The 6,889-nt window shown below is 36.0% G+C and overlaps 1 pseudogene; it reads right to left on the bottom strand.

Annotated features, from left to right (window-relative positions):
- Positions 1-1,151: 1,151 nt before the first annotated feature.
- On the bottom strand, positions 1,152-4,451 carry LOC149156963 (O-fucosyltransferase 19-like; annotated as a pseudogene).
- Positions 4,452-6,889: the final 2,438 nt, after the last annotated feature.

Raw genomic sequence — 6,889 nt, 5'->3', positions numbered from 1 at the left:
GCTTATTTTGATGTTAGATAACTGGTTGGCTTGTAACACAAGGTCTTTTAGTGATCAAACATGTTTTTAGGGGATTTTTAGACATATTAGTTGTTCTAATCCCCATATAATAGAGGATAGGCCCATATCATTTGTTCATCATCACTTGTGACATTTTTGGCCCTCTTAGAGAAACGCGACTGAGTTGAATTGTTCTTGTATCTTGTGGATATGTGATCTATGGTGCACTTTTTTTTCCAATGGAGCTATTTCTTGGCTTTGGAGATGTCATTTTGGAGCAATAAAGGGCTTGCTCATGCATTCTATTTTGTAAGTGTACCTTGTATTTGATAAATCATTGTTATTTGTGGATATTGTATGGAATAGTTGATTATCTAAGGTTTTTATTTGAAAATTTATGGTTGGAAATTATTCTGTGAATTGTTGATGATAATATTTCATGCATTACCCACTTATAGAATGTGAATGGAAATCCCATGGGTGAACCAATAAACTAGCTCTCCCTATTGACTTTGTTCCCTCACAAAAATTATAGTTAGGGTTTGAAACCTAGAGTTTTAGATTCCCTTACTCCTTTGCCATGGTTTAGAAATATTTAACATCCCCTAGACTCCATCACCCAAGGTTGAGGCATTGAGGCATTGGCCTTTTGTCACATGATTGATCATCTTAAAATCATCTTGAATTTCGTGTATATTTTGTGTATTCTTTGTGGGTCAAGGCCCTTATTTTCCTAGAGTTAATAAAGTGAAGGATAAATTTTTACGCATTTTTTAATTATTTCTTGTGGTTGATTTTTCTATTTATTTCCATTGCAGATATTTTATTTGTGAAGTTAAAATATCAATATATTTATTGCCAGTGGTTTTCACAATTTTACCGAGTAAAATAATTTTTGGATATACAATAATTGTTAAAGAAAAATAATCAAACCTAATATTAAAAGTTAATACAATTAATACACTTTCCTTCATTTAATTTAGTATAAGAGGGTAGGCAACAAAACAATAGAACATCACATATATGTTTATTCATGAGCACATTACAACTAGCAATTGCACAAGATATTGCAAAGGAAACGCCTAACTAACTATTATCTTCCTCAACAAAACATAACTATTATGTTTATCATGGTTTACCATAACATATTGCTATTTTATCTTGTCTACGTTTAATGCAACAAGTCTATTTTGATAGTTTTTAAAAGGTTGAAGCTTCTCTTCTGTAGCAAGATAGTTTTTAAAAGGCTCAAGCTTCTCTTCTGTAGCAAGAGTTGAATGTGAAAATACATTTGGGTATTAATTTTCTAGAGCTCTCATGCTGCCATTGCCATAGATTTCCCCTATTGCAATGTAAATGTTTGTTGTTGGTGAATAGCCCAAGGCTTTCAAGAAAAGAGCAGTCTTGCGTGGAGTTAAAGGATAGCCTCCCTACTTCCGCTTTTCTTCACCATCAATGTCCTTCTCCTTCTAGTGCTTTACATTGTTTCGCATTTCACGTAGCTCCTCTACTTCATCCAATGTAAGGTTGTGTGCACAGCCAGTGAATGATAACATGTCCTTCTCATATCTACATCGTTACAGATAGCAAACGATTAATTGCTATGAATTAGTTCATCTTCTTCTAACCTGATAAAAGATTTAAATGTGTATTGTTGATAACACGCATGTTTTTTTAGTTCATTTTACATACATCAATATTATGACTTCACAAATTTTAAGAACTTAACATGTACATGTTAAATTTATTGAGCCTCATCTAAGTTAACATCATAGTTTATTGTTTTGCTTCTTACCTTAGATGAAAGGAAATGTAAGGTTTTCCATTCTTTCTCATCCTAGCCACCAATTTCTTCCCAAGCTCTTCTATAGACTTTGTGTACCTCAGGGCTTGATAGTTTGTACGACATCTCAACTTTTGAATGGAATTAGGAAGTCCATTCTTTGCAAGTCAAGAATCTGTATGATTAAGGTGTATAACCTTATGCTTCTTCAACAAGGGGAGCATTTCTTCCTTGTAGTATATGTGTTGCATCCAAATAATACATGGTGCAATAAGAAACTTGGAGCATTCTTTGGCATATTGACCAATTTTACAAGATCAAACTCTAAACACTAAAAGAATTGAAGTGTTAGTGATCCAACCTTTGACCATGATATTGGGGATTTTTGTAAAGGCTCAATTTTCGCATAAGATGTCTGTAGATATTTCACAATTCTGACATCCTCTTTCAATGTTTTAGTAAAATGATTCCAATCAAATATATCTTCAAAGTCACTGAACAAAACATGAGATTGAGATCGTCAATATGGTTTGAATTATTTTAGTCAGTGTTAAATGCTGATTGACATCCAAAGGAAAGGCATTCGAGTAGGAAAACCTTGGATCAGTCCAAAAGGAGGTGTGATCCAAAGAAGAAAGAACAAGAGTTGCATTCATTATTATTGCAACAGAAACCATGTCACAGATCTACAAACAGAACAAAAGATATTAACTACCTCTAGCCATCCATGTAGCTTAACATGCGAAATGGAGCGCCCTTTAAGTTAGAAAGATCAGGTATCATTGGAAAATTGCATTTCAATGATATTGACTATGAACATACGCCGGTTCGTATTTGGTTCAGACCACCATTTGCATGGACCAGTAAGAACCCATTTGTGCCTCCTTCAAGCTCTGGAAAGAGAAAATCAGCCAGTGGATCAAAACGAGTTACCGATACAATCTGATGTTACGAAATTCTTTTGACCTTGGATGGCTATAAAAATGAGTGCAATGATGATTTTAACTTACTTTTTTATTTTTTTGAGCGTCTAATACACTGCTCCAACTCGGTTAAAATGTGTGGCCTTCACTTTGGATGCAAAGTTATTCCAAGAAATCTGTCCTTGATCCATTTTGTCTATCAATTTGATTAGATTTTAACTAAGGAAAGAAGAAATCACAATCATTACAGGTGCCGTTCATGTTATACTGTTGTATAGCATGCAAAATTCCTTCTACCAATGATTGTTTTAATCAAAGAAAAATACCGATCATTTCCTTTAAGCTGGTACGTAAAATGGGTAAAACTCTTACTTGTCAGGATTTTAGTTTTCCTAAAACCTTCAAACCGTCTATGCCCTTGAACAACCTTTGCCATGTTTCCATCGTAAGTATACAAAAACACATCACTCTCTAGTGCTAAAATATAGTCCAATGTAGCAAGTCTATTAAGGCTCAAACTCCTCTTCTGTAGCAAGAGTTGAATGTGAAAATATGTTTGGGAATTCATTTTATGGAGCTCTCATGCTGCCATTCCCGTAAATTTCCCTTGCTGCAATGTAAATGTTTGTTGTTGGTGAATAGCCCAAGGCTTTCAAGAAAAGAGCAGTCTCGCGTGTAGTTAAATGACAACCTCCCTGCTTCCGCTTTTCTTCAGCATCAATGTCCTTCTTCCAGTGCTTTACATTGTATCGCATTTCACTCAGCTCCTCTGCTTCATCCAATGTAAGTTTGTGTGCACAGCAAGTGAATGCTAACATTTCCTTCTCATATCTGCATCGTTACAGATAGAAAACGATTAATTGCTATGAATTAGTTCATCTTGTTTTAACCTGATAAAAGATTTAAATGTGTATTGTTGATAACACACATGATTTTTAGTTCATTTTACATACATCAATATCAACTCAATTTGTTTACTACAGTCAATAAGAGATTCTTAGTTTAGATACCTCATGTTCTGTTTTTGATGCCATTGTAAAAGTTGATTGCTTGAGGCCATTTTCAAGAGTGAGGTGTTGGGCACTTTCCTCAAAATTTTTGAATGGTTGTAAAAACATATTTCTCGTAGATGTATCCTAAGAATCCCAAGAGAAAATGATTAGTAAGGAAACAATATTTGAATGTCTGAAAGAAGCATCTTTCAATCTTATCACACTAGCAGAAAAATCATCGAATTATAGATTAACAATGACAAATAGCTGTGGCATTTATTAATTTTGAAATGGATCAACAAATTTATTAATTTTGGAACTGTTCAACAATTTGACTTATGTCAGTTATATATATTTTTTTGTAAGCTATTCATGCTAAGAAGAATTTAAGGTGATAAGTTAACAAAACAATAAGATAACTGTCATGACATGATTTACAACAAACAAATACTATATGAATAGAGAAAGGATGAATCATTAACTGAAGTGCCTTTCAAAAGGCCTAACCTGGACTAACCTCTCAATACTTAGCCCTTCACATGAAAGGCTGCACTAGTATTTTAATTTCTAGATGCTCCAGCAATAATCAACAACTTCAAAGTAGGGTTTGTAAATTCACAATAGCATGATTAATTTTACCAAAACAAGGTATTAACACATCAATAAATGTCTACATAGTCATAAAGGAGTCAAGGAAAGTCATCGACAACTTCAAAAAACACAAGGTAATTACCGTATAGCATATATAGCCATGGCGTTAGGCATTTATATTTTTTTAATATTTGATGTGATTGCTACTGACAAGCCACTTGGAAATGTACTTCAGAATGATCAGAATTGCAATCTGAGGTTTGCAAAAATAGAATGATCTGAGTTATTTTCCCCAAACAAAAACAAAAACAAAAACAAAAATATTGATAATTCAAACACATGTACACACAGTGATACTAGACAACCATTGGCAACTCAAGAACCGCAAGCTAATTACAATCGCATGTTCCTATATGCATAGAATATCTGGCCAAGGTGTTAGGAATCTCTCTGCGGAAAAAGGACTACAGCCACAGCTTGCAGAAAAGTTTGGTTTTTCTCTTTCTCTCTAAGGCACCTTACTTAGAAATTGTAATTCCTACTAGTCTCAATTGTGATTCATTCTATCTACAGGGGTTTGTTCCTATTCCTTAGGGTTGTTATATCTAGATGTTCCTAGATTGGTGTGTGGTTGAGATATTCTCTCAACCAGATGATTGTGTGTCCAAGATTGAGATAGCACCAGATGTATTTATATGTAATATTATTTGATGTCAATATAAAATATAGTGTGCATTTTCAAATTTTAAGTTGGTATCAGAGCCCGTTTGGGCCCGGACCAAGGGAAATAGAGAGTTTGTTTGTTTGTCTTTTGGTTTTTTAGTTTTCCCATCCTTTGTTGTTGTTATTTGATTGAGGTCGATTTGTGGCCAGGGAGGCCAATTGAGACCGATTTACTACTTGAGGAGGCCGATTATGAAGTTCAAGTGGTGTGAGTGTTGTGAAGGCTGATTGAGGCAGATTGTGAAGGCCGAATTGGTGCTCAAAAGTTGTGTGAAGGTTGATTCATGCTCAAGGCCGTGAGAAGGCCGATTGCTGTGAAATTGGGTGTTGAGAAGAGCATTGGAGTGTTGCTGTGAAATAGAGCATTAAGAAGAGCGCTGTCACTCCAGGAAAGATGGTCGGAATCTCCAAGTTTTGATGACACGGATATAGGGCCTATTCCTTCTCTCTGGAAGGGGTTTTGCCAAAAGGGGACAAAATTCGGTCCAGAACACTGCAACAAGAAATTGATTGGAGGTAGATATTTCATCAAGGGGCGTGATGCTGAAAATAGGCCTTTGAATCACTCTGCAACATGGGAATTTCTCTACAAGAGAGATAAGGTTGGACATGGAACTCATACTCTGTCTATAGTAGATGGAAATTTTATGACAAATGCAAGCATATATGTGCAGCATTGAACGGCTTAACGACTCAAACCTGAAACAATTGTTTGAATTTTTATTTTATTGAAGAATTGAGTGCCTTGGTGGCAGAGTTGAGCCTTTGTGGCTTTGTTAAGCTTTCATGGCTGAATTGAGTGCCTTGGTGGCAGAGTTGAGCCTTCGTGGCTTTGTTAAGCTTTCGTGGCTGAATTGAGTGTCTTGGTGGCAAATCTGAGCCTTGGTGGCTATGTTGAGCGTTGGTCGTTGTGTTGAGCCTTAGTGGCAGAAAGCCCTTGTTGGCATGGTTGGGGATAATCCGATAAAACCCAGAGCATGTTTATGGGTAGTTTGATATAACCAATGATGATGATGGAGGGGGATTTGCAGGTACAGGTACATGTACACAGTGATAATGGTTGATAGAACCATGTATACAAAGGGCATCCTAGTAGACTAGCGGTTGCAGCAGTTGACACCCATGCATTCCAGTGGATGGTTGCTCCTTTATATGGACGTTGACATATTCTTTGGTTTTGTTTGACCATAATCAGACCTTGCAGATTGAGATCGAGACAAGTAGTCATTAACGGGGTGACTTGGAAATTGTAATTCCTACTTGTCTCAATTGTAATTCATTTTATCTACAAGAGTCTGTTCCTATTCCTTAGAGTTGTTATATCTAGATGTTCTTAGATTGGTGTGTGGTTGATATATTCTCTCAACGAGGTGATTGTGTGTCCAAGATAGTCTACCTATCCTGAGACAACACCAGATGTATTTATATGTAATATTGTTTGATGTGAATATACAATATAGTATGCATGCTCAAATTTTAAATCCATCCTACTGACAATCCAGTTCGATAACCACTGCCTGGTCCATCTTTGATTTCTTCTTGGGTTTTTGTAATAGCTTGACTGTAAACTGCCCTTGGGGTAACAACACAGAACTGTAAATGCACTTGTGGGCATCATGTACCGGCATGGTATCTGTGTAATTTTCTTGAATTAGTTTGTCCATTATCTCCCCTGTCTTTGCATTTGAAACCCGAGACTCGGGGATGTGAAAGGTGTAGCATAATATTTGCTTCAATGGTTGAAATTCAACCAAGAAGCTATTCGCACACAGACGTACAATCACAAGTCTGTTTGTTCCTCCTCTGTCAGGCCTTTCCACAGGCGCCGTGCTCCAATTACCACCCATGGAAAGAGAACTGCTCAAAACGGGAGTGAT

Source organism: Pinus tabuliformis, chromosome 9 (assembly GCF_031772625.1).
Source record: "Pinus tabuliformis cultivar Carrire ecotype Pingquan chromosome 9, CPIR1, whole genome shotgun sequence".
Taxonomy (NCBI): Eukaryota; Viridiplantae; Streptophyta; class Pinopsida; order Pinales; family Pinaceae; genus Pinus; species Pinus tabuliformis.
Note: the sequence above shows the minus strand (reverse complement) of the source record. Positions and strands in the feature narration are given on the sequence as shown.